The sequence below is a fragment of the Triturus cristatus genome, chromosome 7 (assembly GCF_964204655.1).
Source record: "Triturus cristatus chromosome 7, aTriCri1.1, whole genome shotgun sequence".
In the NCBI taxonomy this organism is placed as follows: Eukaryota; Metazoa; Chordata; class Amphibia; order Caudata; family Salamandridae; genus Triturus; species Triturus cristatus.
This window is the reverse complement of record NC_140590.1, coordinates 22,430,712-22,452,023: the sequence shown is the minus strand read 5'-3', so window position 1 is coordinate 22,452,023 and position 21,312 is coordinate 22,430,712.

Below are 21,312 nucleotides of genomic sequence, written 5' to 3'. Positions count from 1 at the left end.
CAGCTCTACTGCCGGGGCCTTACTTCTATTCTTCTGCCTTCTCTTCTTCTTCCTCTCTCCCTCCCTCGGTGGATCTCACGCCTACAAGAAACGATGCAAGGTGAGAAGTCTACTCTTCCTTCGGTTGCAATGATTCAAACCAGTAACCAATCGGTGCAAATCCCGGATGTGGCTTGAATCCAGTGGCATGGTGAGCCCGGGACCCATGTCTGGGCATACCCAGCGCACTTAGGGCGCAAAAGAACAATGGATTTAGGCCCAGATCTCTGTACTGGGGTGAATGTATGACATTGTTCTGCATTCTGTCCATCAATTGTTCTTTTTACATTTGCCACCCCGTATGGGACGGGTATGCCCAGACGTGGGTCCCGTGCTCGCCATGCCACTGGAGCCATATTTAATACAATAGGTCTCGCATTTACACGAGTTTGAGCTACTGACATTGAAAACAACAATGTCTTTTATTTTTGTTTTTAAAACAGAAATAAAAGGCATTGTCATTTACAATGCAAACAGCTTAAACTCGCGTAAATGCAAGACCTATTGCAATGCAAATGCTTGTTTAATTTTGTAGTCAGGCTACACGTAAGTTAATGGAGTGGCAACATGGGCTATTTTGGGCTACTTTTCCGTTCCTTGCTTTTGGGCTTGAAAGGTGTGAAAAAATCTGGCAACACTGGCTTTGAAATAGAACTGAAAAACAGCCGTTTAACGACCACAGACACCAGGACACTGGTGAGGGAAATTGTAAAGACAAACTGACTCACTGTAGGGAATGCCTGCAGGCAGCCTATGGCTGTCAACAGAAACCAGGCAGTGTCAGGGAATTGCTAGGTAAAGACTGTTTATTGTGCGTCACGGTGGCAGGGAGGCAGGATGTAACAAGGTTTGCAACAAAAGAAATAACTCATAGCAGCCTCCACGTAAATAACCAGTTCATCGCTTAGGGCGTGGATGGGGATTGATTTCCCTAGTGCTTCTTCCTGTCCTCTGAGTGGTTCTAGTCTTCCTGTCTTTCCTCCCGATTTCGCTCTCTCCGGGGAGGTCCAAGAACCAGGGAAGCCAAAAAGGAAGAAAAAGAAAAGAAAGACACACCCTGGTTAGGCTCTGTACTCTATTATAGGGTTGTGCCACCTTCACCGGTCGGTCGTGAGGGAAAGGGAAAGGGAAAGGGAAAGACCGGGGTTTAGGGAGGAAGTGGTGGTGAGAGGGTCGTGGGGTTGTCGGATTTAGTGCTACCGTCTCCGTGTGGTTACACCCTGGCACCCCAGCAGCCCCTCCAAAAAGACCCCCGTAATGGCACTTGCCTGGGGCCACGACCCGTGAACCGGGCCGCGGCAGCTGGACCCGGGGCGTCCTCTCCTCTTTCTAGGCCGCCGGGCTTGGACGCAGTGTACTCAGTTTCCGCTGGGGTCGCGTCTTCCGTGGCTCCTTCTCCAGGTCCGCCTGCCGTCGCTGATCTCGCTCTCCTCCTTGACTCGTCGTCGGTGCCTCCGTCTCTCCTCCCACACTCGTTGGCCTCTTCCCTTCTGGTCGCTCGCGATTCCGCCGTCCTCTCTCCTCCGCCGGGCTCCTTCTCCACGCTGCTCCTGCCCTCCTTCCTGGTTCCGCCCTCATGTATTTCAATACGTTGCTGAACGCTGTCGCCACGCCTCCCAAGCGCGACTAGAGCACAGGCTGCTTCCGGTCTGTTTTCTTCGTCGTTGGTCGTGTTGCCACACTTCCGCCGGGCCGTGTCCTCCGGCTCCTTACAGTCGCCCCCCCTCAGGAATGGACGTTGGGGCCATTCATAGAACGGATGCCTGGACAAGTGATCTGCACTCACTTGCTTCGTACCCGGCATGTGGATAGTCTGAAACGAGAAGGGTTGCAAGGCAAGAAACCATCTGAGAATGCAGGAATTGGAGTCTTTGTTCTGTGCTAGCCATGTCAGGGGAGCGTGATCGGTAAGGACAAGGAACTGTCTGCCTAAGAGGTAGTATTGTAAGAACTCTATAGCCCACTTAATGGCTAAACATTCCTTCTCTATAGTAGAGTAGTTCGATTCCCGGGGGAACAGTTTTCTACTGATATACAACAGGGATCGTAGTTCTTTGCAGGAGTCTGGTTGATACAGGACTGCCCCCAATCCGTGGCCAGAGGCATCCGTTTGAAGCACAAATGTGCGACTGAAGTTAGGACACCGTAACACGGGGCGGTGCAAATAGCACGTTTGAGGGCCTCAAAACTGGCTTCCTGTTCTATGGTCCATGTCCGTATGTGTGAGGGATGTGCTTTGGACAGGAGGTCTGTGAGTGGACTGGCGATGGACGAAAAATGGGGAATGAACCGTCTGTAATAACCTATAAAGCCTAAGAAGGAACGGACCTCTTTCTTAGTTTGGGGTCTGGGAATGATACGGATGGCCTCGACTTTATCCACTTGGGGTCTAATATGCCCTTCCTGTATGGTATACCTCAGGTATTTTATGGTGTTGGTTCCTAAGAGGGATTTCTTGGGGTTGATTGTAAGACCCGCGTCCTGTAGTGCAGAAAATATGGATTGGAGATGCACGAGGTGGTCCTCCCACGTAGGGCTAAAAACCACAATATCATCAAGATAAGCCGCGGCATATTTCTGGTGCGGCTGTAGCACTTGGTCCATTAGCCTCTGAAATGTGGCTGGGGCCCCATGTAACCCGAACGGGAGTACGTTGAAATGGTAGAGGCCGGACGGTGTGGAAAAGGCGTTTTTTTCTTTGGAAGCTGGATCTAATGGTATTTGCCAATAGCCCTTCGTCAGGTCTAGGGTTGACATATAGCGGGCTTGGCCCAGTCGTTCCACCATCTCGTCTATCCGTGGCATGGGATATGTATCGAACTTTGTGATGGTGTTCACCTGTCGGAAATCAATGCAAAAGCTCAGACTGCCGTCTGGCTTTGGCCCAATCACAACCGGAGAACACCAGTTGCTCTGGGAGGGCTCTATGATGCCTGCCCGGAGCATATCAACCACTTCCTTTTCTACTGCCTCCCTACGCGCTTCTGGAATGCGGTATGGTTTCTGTTTTATGATTTGTGGTTGTAAGGTCACTATTTCGTGCTGGACCAAGGTGGTTCTCCCTGGGCTTGTGGAAAAGAGGTTGGGAAAAGAATCTGTTAATGTACCCAGCTGTTTTTTTTGTTCAGCTGTTAACACCTCTCCGAAGGGAACAGGGTGTTCAGTGAAGTCGCTGACTGATAGGAGAGGGATCTTTAACTGTGGTGATTGACAGGCCAGTAAAGCTCGGGTGTGTTCCACATCGGGTTCCTCCCATTTCTTCAGGAGATTCACATGGTATATTTGTTTACCTCCAACTCTATGGGGCAGTAGAACACTGCAGGTTACAGGTGTAACCTTTTTTTCCACTACATACGGTCCCTGCCATTTCATTAGCAATTTGTCGTCTGTGGAGGAGAGTAACAAAAGGACCTTGTCCCCGGGCTGAAACACCCTAAGACGACTGTTGCGATCATAATACCGTTTTTGTGTCTCCTGAGCTTCTTGCATATTTTCTTGTACTAACCCCCATATATGTGTTAGGGAGGATTTCAGATCAGTGGTGTACTTCAACAGGGTTTCCCCTTCTTCCTCCTCCCCTTCCCACTGTTCACTAGCCATATCTAACAAAGTGCGGGGTTTTGTCCCAAACAACAATTCAAACGCAGAAAATCCCGTAGATCTCTGCTCGTGTGTCCTTAAGGCGAAGAGAACCAAGGGTAGCTTCCGATCCCAATCCCTCCCTGTGTCAGAGACGACCTTGCGGAGTAGGTTTTTGATGGTTTTGTTATACCTCTCCACAAGGCCGTCTGTTTGGGGGTGGTACACCGATGTCCTTATTTTCTTTATCCCGAGCAGGGTACAGATCTGATTCATCATCCGGGACACAAACGGGGTACCCTGATTGGTCAAGATCTCAGAGGGAAAACCGACTCGTGAAAACAGGGTAATCATGGCCTGGGCCAAAGCCGGGGTTGTCATGCGGGACAATGGGAAAGCCTCGGGATATCGACTAGCATAGTCGACTATGACGAGTATGTAACGATGTCCACGGGCTGAAGGAACCAAGGGCCCGACTAAATCCATCCCTACTCGTTTAAAGGGGATGTCGATGATGGGCAAAGGCATGAGGGGAGCTTTGGTGATGGACCCCGGACTGGTGTATTGACATCGTGTGCATGTTGTACAGTGTTTGGCTACGTCCTTATATACACCTGGCCAGTAAAATTTCTCTAAGAGATACTTCAGAGTATTTTCCTTTCCATAGTGGCCGCCCCCCATTTTGTTGTGGCCAACTGGAGTACATGGCTTCTGAAGGATTGGGGAACCAGTAATTGGGTCCTTACTACAGAGTCTCTCATTTCGGCTCTATACAACAACCCCTTCTTTAGTATGAAATAGGGTCCTACCTTGTCTGGTGACTCGTCCTGGACCTGTTCCCAGGCGTGTATGAGTGATTGGTCGTTCCGTTGGGCAGTCCGGAAACTATACGGGGTTGTTTCCTCGGTATCTGTAAGTGAAAGGGGAAAGGCAGTTCGTGACAGTGGTGAACAAACAAATGTTTTCTTATCTTTTCTTCTTTCTCGTCTACTTTTCTTTTCTCGGGTATTTTGGGTCTCTATCTCGGTAGAGACAAAAGGAGCCTCGTCTAGCCAAGTGGGTTTCTGTCTTTTTGTTCCCTCTATATATGCTTCAAATTTTGGGTGGTCGGTCCCTATGATAACGGGTTCGGGTAAACAGGGAATCACTCCCACCCGTTTCAGGTGCGGGTCGTTATCCACATCTAATAGGACTTCTGCAGTGGGATATGATTTCGTATCCCCATGGACGCAAGTCACATTCACTAGTTCTGTGGTTTGTAACTGGTGATTCCCTACCAAGGACCCGTCAACCACCGTAACATGACACCCAGTGTCCAACAGTGCCTGTCGCTTCTTTCCGTTTAAAAACACCTCCGTTTTGTACCGTTGGGAACCCTCCCTGGTTAACATGATTCGGCCACGAGAGTACCCCACCTCCATGGGTTCAGTGGAGGGTACACGGTGAGGACACTGTCTGGCTATATGGCCCCACTCAGCGCAGCTGAAACATTGAGGACCCTGTCCACTAGCACCTGCAGAAACTGGTGCTGGTTTTTGAAAGGGACGGAGGGATGGCATTGGTCGTGGGTCGGGTTTAGGAGTAGGTCTAAAGGAGGATTGCAACGGGGTCGGGAAAGTGGAACCGGAGTCTGGGTTCGTACAGTGCCTGCTCTAAATTCGGGTCCTCGATGAAAGGCACAAGCTATTTCAACTGCTGAAGCAGTGGTGAGATTTGGGTGTTGTTTCACCCATGATTTGGTGGTGGGTGGTAGGGCATCTAGTTACTGTTCTAGAAAAACTTTTTCAATCACTTCTTCTATCGTGGATACGTGGGGTGTTAGCCATCTCGTTCCCAAATCCCTTATTCTGTAGTACAGAGCACGGGGATAATCACCGGTTGTCCATTTTTCTTTTCTGAATTTGACGCGGTAATGCTCCTGGTCGAACCCCAGTCTCTCAAGTATCGCTTTTTTAACTTCCACATAGGTGGTCGTCCCATCCGGATTGGCAGCCTGATACGCGGCTTGCAGCTCCCCTGAAAGGAGCGGGGCGATGTATTGGCCCCATCGCTCTTGTGGCCAAGCTGCTGTGGACGCTACCCGCTCAAAGTTCAGAAAGAAATAATCAGGGTCCTCTCCTTCCTTATATTTCTGCAGTACTGTTCCTGGGACCGTGGGGTTAACTCGGGTATGTTCTATGGCGTCAGTAAGCCGTAGTATGGCTGTATCCTGCACCTGTTGATTCGAGGCAACCACTGTTGCCTGGTCCTTAAGGGCACCCTGCAGTGCTTCTCTCTCCAGTCTAGCTGCCTGTAACTGTTGTTCAAACACCAACTGCAAGTGTCTTTGGCCTTCGGCCAATTGGGTTAGCATGTTGTGAGAAGTTGGCCTGGTATATGCTGTTCACTAGTTAAAGTGACCACCTTGTACCATGCCAAGCAAACCTTATGGTGTGGTTGTAAGTCAACCTTTTCGGACTAGCTGCCCTAGTGGTAGCGTAGGCTAAGCAGTCTTTGAGGCTAAACTCGTTAAAGCGCGTTAAGCCAGCTGTTTTACCAAATGTAACCCCCCTTTATACCAATGAAAGGACACCACACAGATATATATTCAAAATATATATGTATTTATTTCTCAAAGTATCCCCTAGACTCTTTATGAGCACAGGAGCACAAATCGTTAAACAAGACAACGTTATAATATACAGAAGTTGCACTTTATATGGATGGGCCCTGGTGGCCACTCAAACCATATACTAAAATAGTGGTATAAGTACCACGAACAGGAAAGGGAAAAGGCCTAGGGCCTCTAGAATCGCTGGGCCTACAAGGAGCTAACTTCAGTTAGTGACCAGGAGGTCCACGGGTCGCGTGTGCAGTGAGGAAAGTTACACGCGTGCTCCCATAGGTTTTCAATGGGTGCGTAAAAGTTAGAAAGTTACTGCAGACAGGGTCTTCTGGGTGGACTATGATCTCAAGATTCGAAACACAGACACTAGAGATGTTTCTCTACACTTGGGCACCGGAGTGCCAGCTTTACCTCACCCACAGGAAGCGGGTGCATAGGTCTCGAAGTGCGTCGTGTTTCTTCTATCGATTCAATGGAGCCTAATGACAAAGATGCTGCAGGCGGTCGGTCCAGAAGAGCTGCATTGGATCCAAGGGTGGATCGGAGTTGTAGAAGAACTGAAAGCAGAGGGTACAGTGTTCACAGTCACTAGCCAGTGACCGGCGTGGCACCAGGTAGGTAGCAGGCGATGTCGGGTGCAAACAGGTGGTTAGGTGTAGCTTGTCTCCGCAGCCACGTGGTCCCTGAAGGTCGACGACGTCCAGGAGTCGGTTCACGAGCTGTCCTACGCAGGCTCTCGCTGTCAGCGGTGTCGGCGACTCGAAAGAAGCAAACAAGCCTTGGCAAAGGCAGGAGTCATGGAAGTTCAAGAAAGCTGATTGTTCTGACCAGCAAGGTCAGAGGGGCTGCTCTTTTGGAGAGCAGCTAGGGCCAGTCTGGAGCAACCAGACCAGCATCGTTGATTTTAAAATAGGTCACCAAAATGGCCACTAGCCAACGGGCCAGGGACCGGGCAGGCGCGTCGAGATGCAAAGTGCAGAGGGGCCCCACGCAGATCGCGGAGATGCTGGAGGGCTCACCTTTGGTGCAGATGCTACTCGGGTGTTGGGCTTCTCAGGACCCAAAGCACAACTTGGAGGGAGCCTCTGTCGTTGCGCTTGCAGCTTGTCGTCGGTCTTCCAAGATGGCTGGCTCCACGTGTCTCGGTGCCTCCACGGGTTCCTTCTTTGCAGGGACTGTGGATCGGGCAGTGAGAGGTCTGGAGGTCCAGGTCTTGTCGGGCTCTGGGCTCGGGCTCCGGCTGGAGGCGGCGGCAAAGCAGACGTTGGATAGCTGGTTGGTGCTTGCGTTAGCAAGATGGTCACTCCCTGACCATAGGGGAGATTTCCTTCAGTCCTCTGTGCAGCAGAGCGTCGAAGTTCCCGTCTTCTTCTTTGTAGTAAGTTGATTCCAGGATGTCTGAAGTCTTAGGACACAGCTCCTACCTTTAAGCGGATTCTAGGGGCTGGACTACCTGCTAGGTCCCTCCCTAAGGGTGGGACCAGGAAGGGGGGTGGTTACACCCCCAATCCTTTCTCCAGCTCGCCCCAGGTCCGGGGCTGGTGTGCCCCAGGACTGGTTTGAACTGGCATATGCACCGAGGCTCCTTGTGAGCCTCAGGCATGTCTGGTTCCTTTCAAGCCCTACCTGACCAATACACAAAATCCTGTCTGGGGTGGTGCTCGCACCCCCCCCTGGCAGGAAACCCTTTGTCCACGTCTCCCAAGCTGGAAGGACTCCCAGCAGCAGGAGGGCAGACTTGTGTCTGTCGTGGCAGCATCCATTTTGTGGAGCTGAGGCTATGTCTGATTTTACCCGGGTTTCAGGTACTGTACATGTCGTGTTCCTCTAGAAGGGTGGAATGCTAACCCCGTCGCCAGAATTGGTGAGGGTTTAGTATTCCAATTCGTATGACACCTTACTCAACATGTTTTGATAAAGCCAAAACAAAGATAGCATTTAACCGCGAGGTTCATAATGCACTTAAGAGTATATGGTATGACGATATCTGGAAACGGTAGAAGGAAGTTGTTCTGACCACTGCAGACAGGCTCAGCTCATGCCAGAGCACCATCTCACATGACACCAAGCACTCTGCCTTCAGGATTGTTAAGGCCTGCCATAGGAGTGACTTATAGGTTAACAGGTGTCCCATTTAAGGTTAGGTATAGGTATACTACACCTAAGTAAGAGGTGGTTACACCAACTTACCCCAGCTGAATGATCAGCCAGTTGTGTCAAATTTGTTAGGCCAAGCCTGGGGTGGCATAATACATGCTTCAGCCCTTGGCAGGCCTTAGATACACCAATGCCCTGGGTACCTAGTGTACACTGGTACAGGGGCTCACATGGTGATCCACTTCCAATTGGTTATGCACCTAGGGTGCATAGTGTCAATTTAGTTAGAGAGAACAGCAGGCTGGGGGTCTGATTAGCAGGCCCACAGCCTCAATATGTCGAAAACCAGTGAAGCAAAAAGCAAAAATTTGGGGTGACCATAGGATAGCAGACCCTACTCTCCTACACATGTCCTCTAGAGGCACGGGCTGTGACATGGTTCTGCACACTAGTATCCCACTTCTGACACCACTTTGTAGGGAATGCCTGCGGGCAGCCTATGGTTGTCAACAGAAACCAGGCAGTGTCAGGGAATTGCTAGGTAAAGACTGTTTATTGTGCGTCACAGTGGCAGGGAGGCAGGATGTAACAAGGTTTGCAACAAAAGAAATAACTCCTAGCAGCCTCCACGTAAATAACCAGTTCATCGCTTAGGGCGTGGATGGGGATTGATTTCCCTAGTGCTTCTTCCTGTCCTCGGAGTGGTTCTGGTCTTCCTGTCTTTCCTCCCGATTTCGCTCTCTCCGGGGAGGTCCAAGAACCAGGGAAGCCAAAAAGAAAGAAAAAGAAAAGAAAGACACGCCCTGGTTAGGCTCTGTACTCTATTATAGGGTTGTGCCACCTTCACCGGTCGGTCGTGAGGGAAAGGGAAAGGGAAAGACCGGGGTTTAGGGAGGAAGTGGTGGTGAGAGGGTCGTGGGGTTGTCGGATTTAGTGCTACCGTCTCCGTGTGGTTACACCCTGGCACCCCAGCAGCCCCTCCAAAAAGACCCCCGTAATGGCACTTGCCTGGGGCCACGACCCGTGAACCGGGCCGCGGCAGCTGGACCCGGGGCGTCCTCTCCTCTTTCTAGGCCGCCGGGCTTGGACGCAGTGTACTCAGTTTCCGCTGGGGTCGCGTCTTCCGTGGCTCCTTCTCCAGGTCCGCCTGCCGTCGCTGATCTCGCTCTCCTCCTTGACTCGTCGTCGGTGCCTCCGTCTCTCCTCCCGCACTCGTTGGCCCCTTCCCTTCTGGTCGCTCGCGATTCCGCCGTCCTCTCTCCTCCGCCGGGCTCCTTCTCCACGCTGCTCCTGCCTTCCTTCGTGGTTCCGCCCTCATGTATTTCAATACGTTGCTGAACGCTGTCGCCACGCTTCCCAAGCGCGACTAGAGCACAGGCTGCTTCCGGTCTGTTTTCTTCGTCGTCGGTAGTGTTGCCACACTTCCGCCGGGCCGTGTCCTCCGGCTCCTTACACTCACCAGCAATGTCCCGCACCTGTGGAAAAAGATATATCGTAGGCAGGCAGAAAAACGTCACAAGTTCTATATTATGAGAGAGAAATTCAGTCACAAAATTCCCCACACTGACTGAACACGAACCAAAGCAGCTCAGAGGCCACTTCTAGAACATGAACTCTATTGAGGAGAAGTGTACAATTCTGCTTACTTAAACACAGCAACAGAGAACACAATTTGGCTTTGTACAACTGCGCGTCTCCAGACACCGAGGCACCGGAATGACAGGAACGACGCCAGCGCCTAACACACTCACGTAGGCTGGATTCGTCAGCGCTGTGATACGTGGGGTGAAAGGTTGTGAGAAAAAGTCAATCTTCCCATATTTGTAGACAGGATTGTATTACCACGGTCCTTATGTCTCTGGATGACCGAAGGGTAAAAAAGGTTTGCAAAGCACAAAAACAGCTTAGTGACTCCACTATGCGCCGCATGGACAGATTTAAATTAAATCCAAATGTAGTTTCAATGAATTTTCAATGCGCTCACTTGCAAAGAAAATACAATCACTTGGGGAGTGTAGGTTTCAGCCTGATCCTTGTGGAAACATATCCTACAGTCGTGACCAAAAGGTTGTATAAAACAGCTTGCATCAGTGCTGTGTCAGGTTGAATGTAAAGTAATGCCAGGTTTCATGTTCTTTATGGTTTTGTACTGAGACAAAAGAATTTTCGAGCTGTAGGTTGAAGGCTTGATGTCAGGAATCAGTGGTTGCTGCAAGAAAGTCCACAATAAGTAATGTTGATGAGCGCTGCACGCCTGGGCTAGGGTTGTCGGGGGGGTGGGGGGGTGGTCACTGGTGGGGCTGAAAGGCATAGTGCTTCATCCATACTTGTTTCTTGTAGACTTCTTTTCTTTTCTGAGTAGTACCTATTTCTTCCTTGAAGTCGTCTTTGTTGTTCTATGAGGAACACGCATGTTTCTTGTTCGCAGTTATTCTTTTCTTCCTTGGTTTTCTGTGAGAAACTTACATCTTCCTTGCTGACGACATCGTTGTTCTGTGTTGAACACCCATGTATCATGTTCGCTGATTTTCCTTTCTTGTGGATACCTCCATTTTTGTACATTTTGGTTGTTGCCACTGTAGTCTCTGTAGATTGCGCCACCTCCAGGTCCTCTTTTGTTTGCCAGGTTCCTGAGATCCGCATGTAGCAAGTAGGTTGTCACCAACTCATCGCCAAATAAATGTAGTGAGAAGGTCCACGCAGGTCAGATGTAATTCAGGAAGCTTTATTGTACATAGTTACAAGTAGATAAGATCTTGTCAGGCAGCCCCGCCAGGAGCAGCCTGTCTGCTGCTCAACCCATGCTCAACTCCATAAATAATACCTTTTCTATCCGAATATTCTGGGTTCATTCCCGACTACGCGACAATGATACGTCCTATTTCCAACCTGTTGAAAAATCAAACTGTTTTTGTATGGGACGACGAGTGCAGACAAGCTTTTGAGTGGCTTAAAACCAAACTCACCAACGTCAAAGCGCTTAAACCTTTTGATCACTTATTACATTGCACACTGACTGTCGACGCTAGCTGTTTCGGGCTTGGTGCCGTCCTTACCCAACAAGCAGAGACTCAAGAACATACCATTGGTTTGCATCTAGGGTACTGAGAAGCTCTGAGTCTCACTATTCAGTCATAGAAAAAGAACTCCTCGCATGTTGGTGGGCGATCGAAAAGTTCAAATGTTACCTTTGGGGCAGGAACTTCACTCTACAAACGGACCATAAACCCTTAGTGGCCATCTTAGGTAATACAAGCCCTCGCAATACCACACCACGTTTTGCTTGTCTTGCTTCTAAACTGCTGCAATTCAACTTTCAAATTGTACACATCCCTGGTGGGAAGAATGTACGTGCTGACGCCCTTTCACGGCGGCCTCCCAAGCTGGACAGGGATGATGAAGGTGGTAAGCCCAGTTGTGAGGACGAACTAGAAGACTGTATAGTTGCTAATGTTAAACTTCAACATGTTTGCTCCGTCAATGAATGTGATTGGTACGATGCCATGGATTGTGATGAAGTGCTAAAAAGTGTTAAGAGATACATTGCTGATGGGTGGCCCAAAGAGAAATGTTTAGATGTTGATGTGTAACCGTATGCTAAAATCTGTGAAGAATTAACTGTTGAAGATAGTCTCATTTTCAGGTTGGACAAGATTGTGCCCCCATTCAACCTTAGGAAAACACTCATCACAAACACCCATGAGGGTCACTTGGGAGCTACACTCACAAAAGGTAGAGTGTGTGAATACTTCTGGTGGCGTGAGATGGACCGTGACATTGACGCCATGGTCCAAGAATGCACCATTTGTGCTGGTAGTGACAAAACACTTCACATATCCAATCCCCCACTTAACCCCATTCCTCTACCAGTGAATCCCTGGGAGAAACTTGGTATTGACGTTTTGGGTCCGTTCCATATCTTACCTCATATGACCAGGTTCACCATAGTCCTAGTGGACTATTACTACAAATGGCCAGAAGTGAAATTTGTAGATTTAGCTAACTCTAAGGAGATCCTCGACTTCAGGAAAAAAGTTTTTATGAGGGAGGGTTTCCCAAGACTGTCATCTCTGACAATGGGGTGCAGTTTGTCTCAGCTGAAGCTGAACAATTCTTTAAAGAATCCTCCATCTCCCACATCAAGTATTCTCTCTATCATCCCCAAACAAACAGGCTGGTAGATAGACTCAACAGAGTAATCTGCAACTGTATACAGTGGGCCTTAGTTCACCACAAAGCCATACCAATGGCTGTCAGAACCATGTTGTGGTTTTACAGAACTACGCCTCACTCGTCTACCGGCGTGTCTCCCTATGAACTACTTAGAGGCAGAAAAGCTTGCTCTGAATTCAGACCTGCATGGATGTCCAAGTGGTTCAAACGTAGAATTCCTCCACTGGAAATAGACAACATAGTTAGGAACAGAAGCAGAGAAGCTCAAGCCAAACAGAAAATATACTTTGACTCCAGAAAACATGTCTCCAACCGGAAATTCGTGGTGGGTGATATGGTGAGAATAAAGAAACAAGGGTTTGTCAGAAAAGGTGACTCCCAAGTTCAGCGAACCTGTTTGCATAGATAAAATATGTGGCAGTGCTGTACGGCTCAATAAGCAAAATTGGTGGAACGTCAACAAAATTGTAAAATCCGATAATGTGTGTGGTAAGAGGTCTGGCCATGGGTCTGACACTGGCTCTGTGCATTCATCTGTTCATAATCATAATGTGTTGGATGTTGTAAATGACCCTCTTGTCATCCCCAGGAGGAGTTCTAGTGACTTCCGTGTTCTTATTATGTTCAGGTAATTCCTTGTGTTGTGATCGACCCTGACTTAGATTCCGGTTCCTGATTGAACAGGGTGCATAACTCTGCCAAGAAGAAACCCATTTCTAACAGTCATTGGGCCTGATTCACAAAGGTTAACTTAGACCAAAAGTCCAAGGGCGTCATTTTTGTGACGTTCCGTGGCACGGAAGCTTGCGTGATATTCATCAGGCAGCACTGAGCCACTTTTTTGGGCTTAATGCTGCCTCATAAATATCAGTCCCTTTAACGCAGTGTTCTGCGTTAAAGGGGCGTGCAATGGGTGTCGCTGGGGGCGTTCCCAGCAACATCCGTAGCCTTTTGACACTGCCCCAGATTTACGAGAAATCGTAAATCTGAGGCAGCGCCAAAAGCTTACGCCTGCCCAGGGGAGGCGTATGGGAGGCACAACGGGGAGCAATATCTTTATTTCTACCCGTTTTTCCTTTTTCTATGTGTGCTGCATTCTGCACCACACATAGAAAGAGGAAAAAGCCTCTGTCACTATTTTTGTACAGAAAGGTTTCCATTCCTGTACAAAAATAATCATCCCCTGCAACGCAGGCCCCCTTGCACCATGGTGCAAAGGTGCCTGCATTAGCGCACGGCAGCACATTGTGCGCCGGCGCAGGGGAAAGGACAGGAATGCGCCGTATCTTATAGATACCGCACATTCCTGCCCTTTTCTTTTGCCGTAGGGAAGCGCAGCAGGAAGGCCGGCGGGACTGCCCTACTGCAAAACCTCATAAATGAGGCCCTAAGTTTAGACCTAAAGTCTAACTTCACTACTAGTAAATCATGCTTGGCATAAAATAAAAGTTTAGGGACAATCACTTAGTATTCGCCTACATCATCAAAAATAACTGGATATTTGTTCCATGCTCAAAGCTGAAATTTCATGATACTAAGACCAGAAAATCGCCCAAGACGAAAGATGACTTTTCCCTCTGACACAGTTTTCTTGCGGAACAAAGACTATGTTAGCAATTTTTTTGCTTCTGGAGCCCTTTCAATAACCTTGATGAGGTTAGGAAGAGGAAGGAAGGAGCTGTCTGGGGCCCATGCCAAACAGTGTCTGACTCCTTTCTGCGGTACGGACACATCGTTTCAGCCCCTGTAAGGAGCCAGATGTATTTTGACCATTTTATTATCCTAAAATAAAATCCAAACCATGTCCAGCTCCTTGGCAGGAATAGAGGCAGGTGAGGGGCTGGAAAGGGAAACATATGCACAGACACACAAAAACACACGGATAAAACACCCAACCCCTCCCTCTCCCCCTTACCCGTGCCTCTGCAAGGAGGATTGGACGCTGTTTGGTTTTTAGGTCTCGGCTAGTCAGCGCATGCGCTGTCTCATCGGGAGATGCTGTATACAGTATAGTGGGGGAAGCTCCGCCCACTTTCAGCCTAACTTTGTGAGTGGCCGCAATCATAAATGCTGCATGCTGATTGGTTATTGTAAACTTAATCCAACCTCCTGAGGGCCATGTCGTCATTATTGTCCTTCCACAGCTATCGGCCCCTTTACCTTTAAAACTGTTTCGTTTCCCTGCCTCCTCCCGTTCCCTCCCGCTGTCCGTGACTTCTCAGGCCAGTAGCACCCCTCCACCCCCTCCCGTTTGTGCCTTTTTAATGCTCTCACTTCCGTTTAAAATGCAACAAGTCTTGCGTAAATACGAGTCCTTGTTGCATTTTAAATGCTTGTCTGGTGTGGGATTGGAAGGTGAATTAGCACTCCTTTTTCGTGGCAGCACATGCGCTGCTTGTTTGTTTTATAGACAGGGGAACGTGTTAAGGTAACCTTTTTTTTACAAACTGTTTCTTTAATTTTTTTTTTCATATTGAATTTTATTACTTAGTTATTGTTTTGTTTTATTTGTGTAATTATTGTATTCTCACACACAAGAAAGAATTCGGCACCTTGCCAAGCACGTCACATAGGGCAGTGAGGGCTGGCATTGTCCCATGGACAATCGACCACCCGCCCCTTCAGCCCCTACCAATTTGGACCCGCCTACACCCACTCGCCCTACAAGTGGGACCCCCCATTCAGGCGCCTCCTGCGACGCTACCTTTGGTTGTATTCACCTGCTACCCTCGAGCCTCATGCCAGTCCGTCCCCCACAAAGCTTGCAGCTCGCGCCCCATGCCTTCCCGCCCACTGCTGCCCTGCCTCCGGCAGCTCTTCCTCTCCAGACGAGTCTGACACCGAGAAGGCGCAGATGCTGGGGGGCAGCAGCGCCAGGCTGAGAGCCAGGGTGTGAGACCTGGCACCTTGGCGTGAGTCTACCTTCCACTTTTTGTCACTGTGCCTCATGTGTTTTTATGGTGTTGGTCGCTCAGCGCACTGTGCCACTGCCAACCAGTGCCACAGTGCAAGTGCTCCCTATGTAAAATGTATATGCTGGTTGGATTCCATGATTGGCTTATTTGGTTTACTATCAGACCCCAGTAAAGTGCACCAGGAGTGCCAGGGCGTGTAAATACAAATCTGGTGGGCTCGCAGCACTGGTCGTGCCACCCTCAGAAGCGGCCTGGTAAAATCTGTCTAGGGTCTGCCATTGCAGAACCTGCGTGCAGTCTGGTACTGACATGCTGACTGGGCAAGTGCACACACTTGCTAGTCCCTAAACCTTCCCTTAACTTCATGTTAGTCACCCCTATGGTAGGCCCAAGGGCAGGGTGCGTTGTAAGCATAAGGTAGGACAAGCCCTGATGTGTGTGGCATGTCCTAATAGTGAATTACAGCCATTTTCTTTTTTCACTATTGTAAGGCTACCCTGTTCTCATAGGCCAGAATGGGCTGTTAAGATTGTTACATCCTATGATCCTAACAGACCCAGGGAACATGGTAGAAAATCGAGTTTGGTATGCCTGAACTCAGAATAATAAGGTACATCTTTTCGTAAGGTTTATTTTAATATTCTGCGTTTGCAAACGCCACTTTTAGAAAGTTGGCCTTTGCTTGCCTAACCATTTCAGCCCGCCTCTGCGTGATGTGTATCTGCTGTCTGGCTTGTGTGAGTGACAGGGCTGGGGAAACCCAGATGGGCAGGGCTAGGTAGCCTGGTGGTGAATAGAAAGATTGACGGGTAGATGGGTGGGAGGAGTACACCTGGACTCCGAATAGGACTGTGCTCTGCCACCACAATGCCGGCTCCGCCCCCTGTGGAGCGTCTGATGACTCTGCCCTGCACTCTGAAAGAAGAAGCCTGCATCGCGTCAACAAAGTGCTCCAGAACTGGACTGAACTAGGCAAGGGCCCCCCTGGCCTGGGAGAACAAAAGAAATGGTGTATAAAAGAAGGAGCCCTGCTCCTAAGAAATCAGATCCGCTTGGAACCAAGAAGAATCTCTGCCTGAGGAGGAGGCGCCAGGAAAGCTGTAAGGAGGAAGACTGTCCCTATCTTGGGGGACTGGCCTGCAGTGGTGTCCTTGCTTCCAAAGGAGAGAAGAGGAACCCTTCACTAAAGATTTGCAGCATTTCTATTTTCAAGAAAACTTGTGCTTTCCAAAAACGATCTCCAAGGGCCTGGAAGCGAGCTTGCCCCCTGAACTGAGCCCTAGGACCATTGGGCTCATCCTGACCTTCACCCGCCTGCCGCTGGACTGTGGTGTTCCTTCCCTCGCCGGAGCTGTGACCCTCGTGCTTGTCAGCCCCTCCTCGAGCCGTGACCGGGCTGCTCGGCCGCCCCCACCTTGAGCCGAGCCTTGCTCAATCCGAGCCGCTCCCTCTACGCTGTGCTGGGCTGCCTCCGTCACCTCGCCCGCTGGAGGCCCGCTGCGCACCTTCACCCCTCCCGCCGGAATCGGCATTGTGAGCATCCCGAAGCCTCGGACGGCCCGGACATAGACTACGTACCCGGCTGCCCCGCTCTGCTCACCTGCCCCACCTGAGCACCCCACTCCCCCGGTGGGTCCTCGTAAAGTGTGGGAGCCCCAGACACCGCCTCGCTCTTCTACAAGAGCCGCTGGACGCCCCGCAACCACCTTTGCTGCAAGAAACAAGGTACTGTAACACCTGAACTCGATCGCGAGTTCGCATCGGATCCAGGGTCCGCACTGTTTGTTTTCCCTGTCACCTGACGCGCTCTACCCGGTCGCTGCCTCAGCGCGAAGCACGCTGAGACCTCCAGTTCTCCTTGTTGTCCCGCCTGAAAGAACTTCCGTAAGAATAGAGATTGTGGCCCCACCTTGTCAACGCTTATGAGCCTTGTACCAATTCTGCCTGAAAGTACATAAATGTCTTATTTTTCTATACAACCTGCCTAGAGTCCATTTGTGGTGCATGTGATGATTCCGCTGTGTGTATAATGACAAGTGAAATGAAATGAAATGAAATGAAATGAAAATTTGACTTGTAAAGCGCTACAGTTGCCCTGAGGCGTCCAGGCGCTGGAAACAGATGGGGCCCTCTTGAGGTTACTAGCTAGGCATTAAACAGCAAGGTTTTTAGCTGTTTACGAAAAGTGGTCAGGTTGGGGTTGTTTCTTAGTTGCAAAGGGAGTGAGTTCCAGAGTTTGGAAACGTTATACGAGAAGGAGCGTCCTCCTGCTCTGGCTCTGCGAGTTCTGGGGGTCTCGGCCAGGAATGCTGTAGAAGAGCGGAGAGATTTATTCGGCCTATAGGGAGAAATCAGGGGTCGATTGATGTCTGGGCCCGTTTCCCAGAAAGTCTGGTGGGCAATACAGAGCGATTTAAATCTTACTCTGTCCCTGATAGGTAGCCAGTGCAAGGTCCTTAAGCTGGCTCTCACTGAGGTCCTCCGGGGGATGCCCAACAGTGCTCTGGCAGCACAGTTTTGGGTGCGTTGGAGCTTCTGTAGGGTGTAATCCGGGGCTCCCAGGTATAGGGCGTTATTAAAATCCAAGCGGGATTGGATAAGGCCCTGTATAATTATCTGTTTGGCCTCGAAGCAGAGGAGGGGAAGGACTTTCTTGATCACTCTGAGGAGGCCAAAACAGGTGGCTGAGATCTTAGTGGCCTGTGTGTTAAAGCTCAGAGACTTGTCGAGCCAGACCCCTAAGCTTTTGATGTTGTCTCTGGAGGGTGGAGCCACTCCCATGCTTGATGGCCAGCTCGGCTCTATGGAGACGGGGGAGGCTGTGCCCAGGATCATCAGCTCAGTTTTGTCGTCATTCAACTTTAGGCAGGAGCTCATCATCCACTTCTTTACGTCCTCCAGACAAGCCGCTAGGTCTGGTGGTGCCTGGAGGCCGCCCTTCTCTGCCAGGGAGACCACCAGCTGGGTGTCGTCCGCATAGGAAATGATCTTTACACCATGCGGACGAACTACCTCAGCCAGTGGCCTCATGTAAGCGTTGAAGAGCGTAGGGCTCAGGGAGGAGCCCTGGGGGACTCCACATCCCAAGGGACGAATGGATGAGCGTGATGTGCCATCGAAGACCTGAAAGGTTCTGTTGGACAAAAAAGAATTGAACCATGTCAGGGCCTCTCCGGTCACTCCTAAGTTGGCAAGACGAGTTAGCAAGATCTTGTGATGCACCGTGTCAAATGCGGCACTTAGATCGAGGAGGATCACTGCCACTGATCCTCCTCGATCCAGGAGCCGTCTTGCCTCCTCAGTCACAGCCAGTAACGCCGTCTCAGTCCCATGTTTGGTACGGAAACCTGTTTGGGAGGAGTCGAGGAGATGGTTTTCTTCTAAAAACATTGTCAGAGTGGTATTGACATGTTTCTCCAGAATTTTCGATGCCCAGGGGAGTAACGAGATCGGACGATAATTGCTAGGATTAGCTGGGTCTAAAGAAGGCTTTTTCAGCAGGGCCCGCACCATAGCATGCTTCCATGTTGGAGGGACTATCCCACTGATTATGGAGGAGTTCGTGAGCTCCAAGAGCGTGGGGAGAATAGCAGTACTGGCAAGATTCAGTGAGCCTGGGGGGGCAGGGTCGCATGGGGAGCCGGATTTTATTTTTTGTGCCAGTGTCTGTGCGGTTTCCAAAGTTATCAAGGGAAAAGACTCTAGGCACTTGGATGAATTAGAAGTCAGGTGCGGGTTCTGGCCAGGGGAATCAGAGGGGGGATTGGGGAAGGAAAGATAGATTTTATTAATGTTTTGGAAGAAGAATTCCGCCAGATCATTGCATTTGGTTGGTGAGTTGTTGTTATCTGTGACTGGGGGCGGGGGTTTGATCAGGGAGTTAACTATGCAGTAGATTTCTTTGGATTTAGATTTTGCCGTGGTTATTTTAAGGTTGTAAAAGGCAGCTTGCGAAGATTTAATAGCCAGTTTATAGTTCCTGATCATTTCCCTGTATGTGGCCTTTACTTCAGGGTTGTATGAGGTGCGCCACTTTCTCTCCTGTTTTTTGCAGAGACGTTTGTGGTTCCTGAGCTCTTCTGTGTACCAGGGAGCTGTTTTACTATGTCTCTTAGATTTGGGTGCGTATTCTGGGAGGACCTGGTCCAGAGAGGGGGTTATCCATTCTTCATATTTTTTATTATTAACAGTTGGGTCTTGGGAAAGGGAGGGTTTCATGGTGCCTAGAGCTTGTACCCAGTTGTCAATGGGGAGTTTGGACCAGTTACGGGTTTTCCTAATAGTAAATGAGGAGGAGGGTAGTTTGCTTGTGGTCCAGTTGAAGGCTATTAAGAAGTGGTCTGACCAGGGGAGTCTGGTTATATTTCCCACTTCAAGCTGGTCACAGTTGCTGAAAATAGGATCCAGCAGATGTCCTTTTTCATGTGTGGCAGATGGAACTCGTTGCTCGAGTTGATATGCAGCCAGGCTTGACTTGGTCTCTTGTGCCGACCGGTCTAGTAAGTTGTCAAAGTGAATATTGAAATCTCCAAGTAGGGAGAAGTTGGACGGGGAGACAACCGACTGAGAGGTCACAGAGAGCAAGGAAGTGTTAAATTGTCCTATAGGACCGGGAGGGCGATAAATGAGAATGCCGGTGAAGCAGGCATTGGGAGTGCTTAACCGTGTACGCCCTGAAGTTTAGCCTTGATTGCTCGCGCCACGCACCTAGAGGGTGAGCAGGGGTCATTCTGAGGAGCCATCCTTCGCCCTGACTAGAAGTGAAGGGTCCCTGCTTGTCTCTGGTACTTACCTGCTCCAACCAGAGCCCCCTCATTTCTAACACAGGGCCAGAGGGCAGAGGTGGAGAGGGCCTGGGCTGGATGCTGCGGGAGAAAAAGACACAATTAGCGCGGGTCAGACAGGGTGATTCCAGTAAGTTCAGAGCCAGGGCAAGTACATGACGTCACTGCACGGGCCAGGAGCCAGGGTTCACATAAAAATAGTGGCGCAGCGATTCTAGCTCAGAGCATCACCTGCCAGGAAGAGACGGGAGCAGATTGCGTTGCATCCCTGTGAGATACACCCCCCCATGCCCTCGGAGATGTAGACACAACACTATACTGCGCAGGGATCATCATCAGGAAGTAATACAGCGCAAGAGAAAACGCACCGTAGAAAAAGGACCCCCCTAAAACAGCGCCCGGCTGACATGGGATCAAGAAAAAGCGCCCCAGACTCACAGTAAGCAGTTTGCCAGGCTGCGCCGGGCCGACTAAGGGGTCCTCCTAAGAGGGCGGCCATCCTTAGTGCCACAGGATGGCACATTCGCCAGCATTGCAGTGTTGGGGGGACCCGGGTGGGTCCCCCTGAGCGGCGTCACTTCCGGGAGTGGGGGGGGGGCAGGGGGAAAGGTACTTATACCTTTCCCGCCCTCAGAGCGCCCTCTTTTTCTGCTACCCAGACGACGGTGCCCCTCCTGCCTGGCTGCCCTGACGCTGTTTTGCATTGAGCACGAGGTGAGTGCTTTCTCCCCGCCCCGGGCTTCTCCTCCGGGGGCCGGGCGGTACCTGTCCCCGCATTCGATCCTCTCTTTCCCCATGGGAGTTATTTCTTTACAGGGGTGGGGGCAGCAAGGGGAGGGTGGTGCGGATCGCGCTCACTCTGCCGGTCTGGGCCGCTGTGGCCAGGCCCTGAGGTGGGGGTGAAGGAGGGGTCCTTGCAGCGCAAAATGGTCCCTACAGCGGGCCCAGGTCGCCTGGGGCCTTGAAGTGCGGGGCAGGGGGCCTTACCTGCCGTGGCCGGCTCCCTTCCATCTCCCCGTCCCGGGAGAGGTTGGGCGGCATCTCTCTGTGGGGCCGTGGCCGCCGTGGCCGTGTCCTGCTGAGGGGGCGTAGGAGGGGTTTTTGTTGGGCCTGCAGGCGC